The following is a 12,308-nucleotide window of genomic DNA, read 5'->3' as shown; positions in this document are numbered from 1 at the left end:
ACAAGGCAGAGTCTGTCTCTTATGCTTTTCTATGGATGTTACTCACTGTGAGTCAACAGATCCAAGTAGTTTCGACTACACTGTCTCAAATTCACAAGGTGAGGGTACCCCCCCTCCACAAATCCCTGGCACTGCAAGGCTCCAGCCTTAGCAACAACACTTCAGCTCACAGCTGTCAGCACTAATGACTTAAAGCAGACCATGGTGAGATCCTGGAGTTATTTGTAGCTGTGGTACAGGTAAGTCCCTCTGGTTGCAGGTAGGCATCCTTCCCCAGCTGCATTGGCAGGAGAGGTTATTGCCTCCATCTGTTCACCACTGCTCTCCCTCCTGATCCGCTGATCAAGCAGCATGTGCAAGTACACCCTAATTTATTTCAGGCAAAGTCAGACAGGTGACACCAGTACAATTCTTACCTACTCAAGGATTTTATGTGACCCTCTCTCATTTCCAAGTGACAGCTGCTCTCTGGGCTGCGTTGAAGCATCTCCCAGACTCATGTGACCCACTGAAAGGCTGTTCTCTAGTCCCTTTCAAAAACCATCATTCTAATATGAGAGAGAATTCTGGTATGTGATCATGTTCTTACTAGCCCATGCAAAGCACTTTGTGGAAGAGGGACTATTTCCCTTTCCCTTTTCTGAAGTGGGCATACTGTGGAACATCAGGCTGCTAACTCCCATTACCTTTGCAGCTTTGGGAAAACTCAAACACAGTTTGGTCTTTGTCTGAGATATTCAGATCAAGTCTCCTTCTAAACCTAGGGGAATGGGGAAAAAAGAAACTGCAAGTATGGTCAAGCTCCAAGGAAACTATGTCTCAATTTAGAACTGCACAAGAGGGACTTCTCTTTAAATCAAAGATGGAAATAAAAGGGTTATGAACAGGAAATTAGTAAAGCTTTTTTAAAAATAGTATTTAATATTATTAAAACAGAATGGTCATGTAACAAAAAGCCCCGAAGAACACCACACTTGGTGCAGTTTTCTCTTCAGTAGAAAACTTTGGTTTAAATTTTTCTGGTAAAGAAGAAACATTGATTACATTAATATAATGGAACAGAAATTCTCTGACATGCATCTTAACAGTGCATCATGCCTAAGAAGTCCTGTCAGTTGAAATTTGGTCTAGAACTCAATGATTACCAGGAACTGGACCTGAAATTACCTACTCCTGTATGTAACAAGATATCCTTTCAGAAGCAGGCTGAATTAAGGTTGAAGACAAATGCTGCATATAATATAGATCTTAACCTCATTTAGAAGCAATGTTGTTTAAGGCTGTATTAAGGGATTGAGTTACTGCTTCTGCTTAAACAGAAGCGACAGAGTCATTCACAAGGGTAATAAAAATAAACAAGATAATGCAATAGAAGAAATTGCACCTCCTGGTAAGGAAGTAAGTGAAAAATTCATGTGGATCTTCTATTACCACTCTTTGGAAAGCAGCATGGGAGCCAATCTCCAATTGCAACTCAATTTATGTAGATTTTTCAAAAAGCCTTCATTGAGGCCTCAAATATGATCTACACAGGACTCCTTAAGAAAGCTCTAGGTTCTAGCTCTGCTGCTACCAACAACCACTTTACTGTTCACTAACCACTTCTGCATCTGAATGTTCTTCCCTGTGAAAGAACTGTGTCTGTTGGGTTTTTTTTGAAATATGTTTTCTTTTCTAGCCCATTCATAAAATATCCAGAAAGCCTGAAGAAGACAGGGCTGATTTCTGGTTTATAATTCACGCAGGTTTCCCAGTGCAGAGAAGCTTCTAGGTCTGACTGGAAGCAGCCTGTAAAAGCTGCATGAATGAAGCTTGTTTTGGTAATGCTGGTTTTGTAAAGTATGCCTGGATAGCCCCATAAATCTTGCACTCAACAGTAATTTAATTTTTTTCAGGGTTTATTCTAAGAGACTCTGAATAAACTCCTGCAAAATAATTACTCTAAAATGATTGATCTGGCATGGTAACCAGCGAGTGTTGAGAATGTTCAATAGAGAATGTGTTTGTTAAAGATTCCTTGCCTGACCCTATTCATTCACAAGAGAGGAAGTGGTGGGCAGACTTTATAGATTACAGGTATTAAAGCACCCAGTGGCTTTAAAAGGATAGTGCTGTTAGAAATCCCAGACAACAATTCTTCAACCAAAGCATTGTCCCCTTTCTGACACTCTGATGATGTGATGATGTTAAAGGTGGAATGAATTGCCCTCAGAAGTACCTCTTTTTCTCTCTGTTGACTACAGAGGGACCCTAGAGACCAGCTTTGACATGATGCCTAACTTTCAGATAGCTGAAGTCACAAAAGATGAATACCATCTTGTCTACCTTCATACAACAAAGCACCTGAATGTCTGAACTAAATCTTGCCTAGGGAGATTGAATTTTGTGATATTGTGAATTAGATGACTGGTTTATTATACAGATTTTATTCCCTGACACCTCAGTTGAGGTCTAGACTTAGAATTACAAACTGAATTAGCTTTGCAAGTTGGAGTTTAGAGGAAGAATTTCTTTTTTTCTTTTATCCACAGAAAATATTTTCTGGCCTTTGTTCAAACACTGAAAAAAGCAGGCAGCATCAGCAGAACGTAGAGGTACTAAAAAAAGGTCACCTATATGATATTAAGATAAAGAAATACGGAGAAAGGGACAAGTCCATTGCTTGCTCTGTAAACTGGAAAAGAAACTTGTCATTTCATCTGAGACTACTGTTTTGAGATGGTATAGCAATATGAATAAGTGGAAACCATAATAAAAATTCTCCTGCAGTCTTTACAGAACAGTATCATGGTGGGCTTGCACTACAGGAAGAGGTATTTTGCATGATTGATTAACATTCGGTGGCATCTGCCTTTTCATGACACTTCAGTTTCATTTCAGCAATTACTCTAATCGTCCAGGAAAGGAAGGCACTCTTTACTTGAAAACAAAAAAAGTAATATGAAGCAGGGAGAAATGTTCTGAGAAAGACAACTGTAATGCATTACTACTGGTGCCTAGTACTGCTAGGAACAGAAGCAGCAAGAAGAAGCACATTTATTATAATTTGAGGGGAGCTACACGAAGCCACAAATTAGTCCACATTCTATGAATCAACAATTAAGATAAAGACTACTTGCTACAATATAAACTTATAATGGAATAAAAATTGCCCTAAAGGTTTTGTGATTAGATTACATAGGCAGGAATGTTTTATGACTAAAGAGAATTACGCTTGTCCAAATGAGAGGAATTGTCTGATTTCACTTGGGAACAGAGAAAGCTAAAGGTGAACCAAAGATGAAGTCAGAAGAAAACAAAAGACAACACAAACACGGAAGACCATGGAAAGCACTCTGCAAACATGAGCAGCACAAACATCTCTTGGAGTAGAACTTTCCCAACACAGAACAAATTATTTGTATTTCTCAGTTGTCTTAACCAGTCATTAATTTAAAGAAATTGATATAATGGTACTGTAATATGTATAATTGCAAATCCTGTGTCAGCTTCAGCCTCCTCTACAAGTAAAACAACAGTAAAAAAGTAAAAGCAGTAAAAGAACAGCTGTAACTAAAGCCTAACTCTTCTCTTGACTTGAAGACACAAGCAATGACGAAGAAACTCAAGTCCAAATCAGCACTGTTGCTATCAAACCTCTTGTAAGGCTTCTCCTTTTTCAAAAGCTTTGATAAATATATAGGGGCAGATCTTCAGCTGATGCAAACAGCCGAGGAGCCAACAATTATTGGGATGACGTGCAATGTACTTTAGTAATTTCACTGGCAGCAACTCCTCACAAGTAACTGTATAGTTACTCACTTCCTTTGCTTTGGAAAATAGCTCCCATGCAAGAAATACTTCCTTTACTCGGCCGTCTAAGCCCCTTGGCAATTTTTGCAGACAGGTGAGTCATTTTGCTACTGTTTTGTTACTGATGTGTACAATAAGAGTACACAAGAGGGCTGAGTTAACACTGTTGCCAAAACTTTGCACCTAATGTTTCTGCACTTTTCAACTGCTTTCTTTTTGTTATGGTTTCATTAACTGATGTTCACAAACATGTCTACATACATTGTTATTCCATGCAGCACCTAAAGAGACAACAGTGTCTTTGTGTCCTTTTAGAAATCAATAGCAACACTGATAACATTACTGAAATATTGAATTTTGTTTTTTTTTAACCACGTAACCTGATGCTGGATTTATGCAGTTGTTGCTTACAGCTCTAAAGGATGTTTTAAAAATCTAGTCCATAATTTGGGCTTAAGTGCAGTGAATATTCTATAGTCGAAGTAATTGCTTACTCTGGATTATGGTGCACACAATTCCACCAAAATAACCAAAAAGATCCCAGTATGGCACAACTCATCATCTCACAGAACCAGACAGATTGCTTCTTAGCTCTCAAAGTTTTTAGGTCCAAATAGCTGCATTGTCGATCTGTATTCACGCCAAATGAAAGATCTACCACTGATGATATTTTTGGAACATGATAAATGTTTCTTACAGAGTTGACTAAATTATATTTCCTTGTAGATCTGAAAAACACTTCCAAACCTCTTCCTATGCTTATGAATTCACTGATACTCCATCAATCATGTTCCAAGAGCAGTACACTTCAGTCTCGAATTGGACCCAGGATCCAGCTGACTCATTTAATTGCTTGCAACCTCCCAGTTATAGAAAACTTCAGCAGGCAGTAATTTTAAAAAGAGAGGGAGGTGAAAAGGTATATTCTCAGAATTTCTTTCATGTAATAAAAACTGACTGCAATTTAAGATCTTGCCATCCATGTGTGACTTCTGGATCAATAAGCCTTGCTAGCAGGGCTTTCAAAGGCTCAATTCATAAAAGCCCTGTACACCTCATTTATGGAGGCACTTGGTAAAGCTGCCTCCCTTCTCATCCTCATGATGGAAGGCATGCCTCAGTGCCAGGCAGTAATGATGGCATTTTTGAGAACTCCTAGGGGACTAAGGAGTGTGGTTCCCATTAATTTGTGCTCCCAAGTCACTTGGCAGCTTTTAAACATTCCTCCCTCTCCCCACGTTTTTCACAACTCCAGAGCAAATGAGTTGCAACATACAGGTTTAATGATACTGATTGCAACTGATGGGGAGCCACTGGTTGTGAGTTTCCAAATACAGCATAAAGGACTTTCACTTGTTGAAAGAGTGCTTTTCAAGAAAACTTCAGTCCCCCTTTACAGATTCTTTAACTTTTCAGGGGACAAAACCCCCAATGCAGTAGTTTTATTCAGTTGTCATTTCTATTTAGGGCTTATAGATCTAATTTGGAATTACAAGGTCGAGGCTTTTCGGTTTCAGTTGTTCTAGGGCAGAGTGTCACTGTATCCATCAGAGTTGGCACCAAGGTGCCACACCTCTCCCACACTGGACACAGAAGGATTGTAACAAAACATGCCCCTGGGTTGATTTAGTAACTGGTTTGTTCAGAAAGCTGTCTGCAGTAGACCTGGCAGAAACAGAACAGCAGGACAAAGCAAGCAGGGCTCCTGAGCCAGAAAAGGGAAGGCTTTGGACAAAAAGAGGGAAGAGCTGAACAGGGTTTTATAGCACAACTGGGGCAGAGTAACAGTGAGACCCCTCAGGCACAAAAACCAATCTGGATTTGAACATTTCAGAGGATAAACCCTGAGCTATAGCAGTGCCCTGAGCCAAAATCTAAAGGACTCTGCCCTGTGAAGAAAGAGGAGGAATTACACCTTTTTTTTCCAATCTCATATGCATTGTACTACTACAGAGAACTGGTAACCACCTCAGTAGCCACCATTTATATTTGTGTGACACTTAAGCAGGCTTTCAAAAAAATAAGATTCTTGCTGTTGGCATTATTTCATTTTCAAGCAAGCACAGAATATCTTCTTTCCTTATTGTGCAGTCTTCTCCTCGTTCTTGTTCTTCATCTTCCAAAGCCTATTCTGCTCATTGATGCTGCTGAGGCTCTGGTGAGATGTGCCACAAAAAGGGACTAGTTTCCATGTGAACATACAGATCCTACATATTTATCTTTGCTTTTGATAATTTTAAAAGTTAATGGATTAATTCTTGTGCACTTCATTAAATTTTGACAATTCACTGCATTTCCCTCACTTGGTTTCTTTGCCGGTTCAACAGATTATCCACCAGTTAGTTCATTCTGGTTGATTGAGTGACTATCTGATTAAGCTTGATTGCTCCAGTTAATTAATTGGATTGTAAATGTTTCTTCCAATCACTTTCTAACTGGTCAAACTTTTTAATCATTTCCACCATCTAGACCAATTAATTCCTGCCTGATATCCTGTCGTTTCTTTTCAGCGTTAGTGGTTTATCACCATCTCTCCCTCTCTCTATTACCTGAACAGATTCTACAAGAAAGGTGGACAGACACTTTTCACAGGAGTATGTAGTGACAGGACAAGTGGGAACGGCTTCAAACTGAGAGAGAGAATGTTCAGGCCTGGTATTAGGAAGAAATTCTCCACTGTGGTGATGCACTGGAACAGGTTGCTCAGAGAAGCTGTGGTTGCCCCATTCCTGGAAGTATTTAGGACCAAGTTGGCCTTGAGTACCCTGGTCTAGTGGGAAGTGTCCCTATCCATGGCAGAGGGGTTGGAATTAGATGATCTTTAAGGTCCCTTCCAACCTGAACAATTCTGGGATTCTGTTTCTCTCCTTTTGCTGACTCAGTCTATCTGACTCATTTCCTTTCTGCCCGATCATCTCCCTCTTCTGTTCTGACTCTCTAAGCTTCCCCCCTGTCTCTCAGTTCTTCACAAAGACCACTGCAATTCTTCACAAACATGAGGCAAGTTGCATAGTCATGTCTTAACAACTCCAAACACCAGTCCTATTTGACCCAGCAAAACTTTCCTACAGCCAACAGGGAACTTTATGGATATAAACCAAAACTCAGAGCAAAACTATCCCTGACTCTTTCTTTTGCAAAATCAAGGATCTCCATGCCCACTGTTACAGGCTAGCAGCCTTTTGGGGTTTATTACAGAGAGAAAAAGGAGAGTGAGATTGTCATCTACTTACATAGTAGAGTCAGATTGCATAAATCTTTGAATCTGGAGTAATACTGGTTTAAAATCATCGGGTCATCTGTAAATCATCATTGTCCTTACCATTTCTCATGTGATAATAGCAAATCCTATGATTGTTTCAATAAATCCAAGCAGTTAAAACATCACAAGTAGTAAGTGGCAGCAATTAATAGTAATAAAAATAAGTTCAATTTGGGGAAAGCAGATTACAGAGTTCATTTTCTTTCACTGAATCAATGGCTCCCCTGTTGAAATAAGCCTTAATTAAAGGAGAAGGTCAGGATAAAAATCATATACAGCATTAAAAATATAATGTATTGGCCAATTCTTCAAGGTGTTAAAAAGTACTTAAGACCCACAAGTGCCAATATTTGCAAAGTCTCCTGAGCAGTTCCCAGTACTTCTTATGAGCAGGTCTTTCTCTTCAGACTGTTAAGGCTTTGGATTTTAAAGGCTGAGATTTCTCAGTTGTGTTTCTTAATCCAAGTCACCTAACCTTTCCTGTGTTAGAGAGGATAAACCTGCTCACTCTGGTAAGGCACACGCATTTGGAGCTGCTGTGGCAGATTCAAGCCCTTCTGCCTTCCACATCAAAATGTCTATTTTAAAGATGAGTTTAAGTGCACTATTACACCACCTAAAACATTTCTTTATATCTCCCCTCCTCCAGATCTTACAACCCCAAAACTATGGCTAGTTGATTACTAAATAAAACAATAGGACATTCTGTCCCATTCATCACCAAACTGGCATGGCAGACCTACAAAACCCAGATTCTCTAGATGTTCAGGTTTGCTTCCCCCATGCTGCTCCTTTGATGAGTGCATGAAGGTTCTAAATAGATTAAATTATTCAACATCACCACCACTGTCTACATCTGGCTCTGCAAGAAGTAGGTGTTCACAGCCAGTAACAGAAACGCATAATCACTAATTCATTATTGCAAGAAGCTACTCGACCACTAATTGAGTTACTGTGCCTCTTCTGGAAGCAGTATTAAAACCAAATTTGCCTAATTTTTTTTATTCCTAGCGTTACAATAACTTCATTTTAAAAAGATGAAAGTAAAAACAAAGATAAGCCCCATAACAAGTTCATTAAATTTATTTTACTTAAATAGGCACAAACCACAAGTGAAATAACTTTCACTTTAGAATGACTTTAAAATGATTTAACTTCACTACAGCCACCACCCTTATCTGCAAAGCAGTATTTTCTCCAACACGAGATCTCTACAGGATTAAAACACAAGCAGGTTAGAGACAGTTTTTGGCACACAAGCTGAAGTCAGAATAGTCAGTCGTTGCTCATGAGGGAGCAGAGGTGAATAGGGAAGAAGATGGTCGCCAAAGCGTTTGGAAACAAATATTCTTAAAATAGTAAGGCTTTTCCAAAAGTCTATTTAGTGAAATTAGACTCACGGGAAAACCACACCAGCTGAACTGTATAAATAGCACAGGCCACTGGATAGAAAATGCAGCCAATCTGGCTAATTTTATTTTTTAAATGAAGAAACATAATACCAACATACTGAATAATCCTCCTGGTTTCAATTAGCTCTGGACCTTTTCTCTGGCTTGGTAAGGTTTGTAACTATGGCATTAATGCCAAAGGAAACTATCCAGATTCTTCTACACAAAAACTACCTGGATAGGCCAAGTACTATTATGGTAAATATTAATCCTAAACATCAGATAGAGACAGCTACTTCTGAAATTATGATTACTTTTCTTGTTTAAATCATGTTTATTTTTCAGTTTTATAACAATGACAAAATACTGACTGTTCATTGTTCTGTTCACCTGTTCCCCTAAATTTCTGGACTGAGGTGGATCTCCAGACCATATATGATGACATGTTTGATTCTACTAAAGGTTTGTACCTTCTCTCCTCCATCCCATAAATATAGCCAAGCAAATAACGAAACACAAACTATTGTCACAATTAATCTAGTGGTTTAATAAAACTTCTGTAAATATCTTGCAATTTCACCTGAATGAAAATTACTCAAATGTTATACAAATTTTTTTCAATTAATTATTAACGTCTAAATGAGCTGTGTGTCACATAGGGCTTCAGTTCGAAATGTATGTTTAATTTTTTTACAGTGAGAAGACACAGTTGCTAGAGCAACTCCCCAGGGATGTAGTAGAGTCCACATCACTGGAGGTTTTCAAGATGCAGCTGGTCAGGGTTCTAGATAATCTCACCTAGACTCCCTTTCACTCAAAAGATTGTCTTTTGAGATTCCTTCCAACCTGGCCTGTTCTGTGATTCTTTCTCATACACTGATATCATCTCAGTTTTCTGTTCGGAAGAGGTTAACTTTTCTTAGGCAATTTTCCAATAGGAAGCATCAAGAACTCATTTTGAAAAGGGGCTCACTGGTATTTCATTAAGTTCAGTAAACCACAACATCCTGTCATCAAATTAATTTATTAGACAAACTGCAAAAAGAGAGCAAGTGGGAAAACTGAAATGATACATATCCAGGTTTTGTCTGAATGCACAGAAACATCATTTTAGTAATGATTCACATGCATAAGCAATCCTGTCTGGAGAAAGCCCTTATTGATCTCCTGCAGCTGATTCATAAATCTGTTGCTAGAATATTTATCAAGTGGCATCACGACAAATTCTATCTGGCAGTTGGTCATATTTCTTCAGACACACTGAAAGTCTGTATTTTTACTCATCCTTTGCTATCTCTCCTTTCAGTAAAATCACCTCCTGATCTTCAAAATTCTTCCTTTCCTGAGAGGTCCTGTGCTTTAGATCAAAGATTTTGCCTTTAGTACAACCTTAACTCCAACTTTCAGAAATTTGCATCTGTATTACAGCCATCAGATCATTACGGAACTAACTGCCTACCAGCTCCAAAGGTAATGTGTGTTTCTGTGTGCTTTCAGTACCTACTGATGAAAGGCTATTGCTGAGTGGACAGAAGCATTAACTTAATCAACAACACACGGTCTCTCCCCTCTCCAAAATAAATGGTTTTTATGTTGCTTACTGAGCTTGAAAACTTGAAAGCTAAGTGCTTCCTTCTTGGACAGGCTGAGTGGCTGAAATAGAGGCTTTTAACAGCCCTGGAGCATCATTAAACCTTTAAGACATTTCAGAAGCATTTGGTCTCCACGCCCCTTAGGTAAAAATTTACTTAGAATTGGCAAATCGAACATTGCTAAGTAAAACAATGTCTTGTCATTTACTTGTGCCTACTAATAAGTAGTTTAATTAAGACTTTTGGAAATAAGTTAGCAAATTAATTAATTTACAACTGCAATAAAAATCAGTAAGAAACCCATTAAATATCATAAATAAGTCAATACATTACTTAGGAAATGAACTCTATTTTTATTACTAGAAATTACCATCAACTATAAAATGCCACTGTATAAGCAATTATACACAATTACTTTACTTGTATAAGTAACAAATTTCTTAACTGATGTTATTAAATTAATATATTACTTCTCTGCAATTCGTAATTTTCTTTTGCTTCGGCTACTGCCCTTATTTAAATCGTAAGTTGTGAGAAAGAGAATTAGGCAATCAATAGCTTAGGTTTTACACACTGACAAACACAATTTGCTTCACATTTAAGTCAGTAATTGAAAGTCAATTGGTTGTAGCAGTCCAGGCAATGCTACCTGTTAGTTGTCCTGAGACAAAAACCTATAGAAGTACAAGCAGTCTTTGTATTGACTGTAGGAGCTCTCTGATCAGATTCAAATCCTAAGGTTGAGAAAACATTATAAAAGATTTCCTTCTCTTATGGGAATTGGGAAATGTGAAGATATTCGAGTGACAATTAATGAGAATTTTTTAATTTTGAGGTTTTTAAAACTGCAGAATTTTATCAGCATCAGAATCTACTTAAGTTCTTAATTTTAATTTCCCATTCAATCTCATATTAACTGTTAATTTTTCAGATTAGATGCAATATTTTTTTCTATGTAAAATCTTTTCTTTGATTAAGGGACTCAAAAAAATGAAATCATCAACATGCAAAACAAAATTCCAACCTCAAACTCTGACCTTTTTCAAGCCCTTGTTGTTTTCCACCCAGAGGGTGGTTGGGCACTGGAACAGGCTCCCCAGAGAAGTGGTCACAGCATCAAGGATGACAGACCACAAGAAGAGTTTGGACAACACTTTTGGGCACAAGGTGTGGCTCTTATTGTGTCCAGTGCAGGGCTGGGATTTGAACTCAATGATCCTGACAGGCCCTTCCAACTCAACATATTCTGTGAATCTGGGATTCTCTCTATATCTGCACCTAAGGAAATAGTAGCCTAACTTCCTGAGATTGTATGTACACCTTAATTTATTTTTAAATTGTGTTTATGGTCTTCAAAAGGCTTATAAAAATCAGGCTGAAGGCATGTTTCTATTTCTCAGATGTTTCTTTCTCAAATTCACCCATGCTTTATGTGCTTCAGCGGCATTAAGTTATCCAAGTAGCTAAGCTGCCCAAAGGCTTCTAACAGCTGCAGAAAAATTAGATTTAGATTAATCTTTTCTTATTGCTTTCCCTATTTTCTCCAAGCTTAAGGTGTCTCCTCAGCTGCTCATCACCACCTCTTTCCTCATAAAAACACAGTGCCACATCTTCAGCTGTGCACAAAAGGCTTAGTGACGTAAACCAAACGAAAATAAGAGAACAAGTGGTTTTGTTCTCTGGTGGTATTGTCCTTACACAGTGTCCTAGAAGCAGGGCAGAGGAGTAGCTGTTTCCTACAAATCTGCAGGCAAAATGGGAGATTTGTTCCTTCTTTTGCTCAGAATGTATCTTAATGGCCCCAGCCCTTGACATCCGTCACACCAGTGCCGGTTATTGGTAAGAACTCGCACTCCAGCACCTCTGGCTAGCCCTTGAGTGCTCCCAAGAGAGAAGTTCCTGTGCCCACAGTCTGGGCAACGAATTCCCAAAGCATTTGTGTCCTTACACCAGCAGCAGAACAGGCACCTTCTGTCTGAACATGCCTTTGCTTCCAGCACAATGTCAGGCTGCTCCCTGTTGGAGCTTAGAGAGTACCTTTATGTACAAACAGTGCAATAAATCCTTTAATACAACTGGCCTTTGTGGAGAGCAAGGCAAATGACCAAAATAATGTATGTTCTGCAGCACATTTCCCTGTCCTAGAGAGGCTGAAAAGAAGGACATGCAGCTCAACTCAGCACTACGCCAAATAAATAAAATGGACAAAAAGTAATGTGTTAAGAGCTATAAGTAGTAATATTCTTCACTGACACGCCACCTAAAGATTTC

The 12,308-nt window shown here is 38.6% G+C and overlaps 1 protein-coding gene across 1 annotated transcript in view; it reads right to left on the bottom strand.

Annotated features, from left to right (window-relative positions):
- Positions 1 to 12,308, bottom strand: part of ALK (ALK receptor tyrosine kinase) — a 220,891-nt gene that overhangs the window by 88,418 nt on the left and 120,165 nt on the right. The window lies entirely within an intron of this gene.

The sequence above is a fragment of the Sylvia atricapilla genome, chromosome 3, assembly GCF_009819655.1.
Source record: "Sylvia atricapilla isolate bSylAtr1 chromosome 3, bSylAtr1.pri, whole genome shotgun sequence".
Classification (NCBI taxonomy): Eukaryota; Metazoa; Chordata; class Aves; order Passeriformes; family Sylviidae; genus Sylvia; species Sylvia atricapilla.
This window is presented reverse-complemented; position numbering and strand designations above follow the sequence as displayed.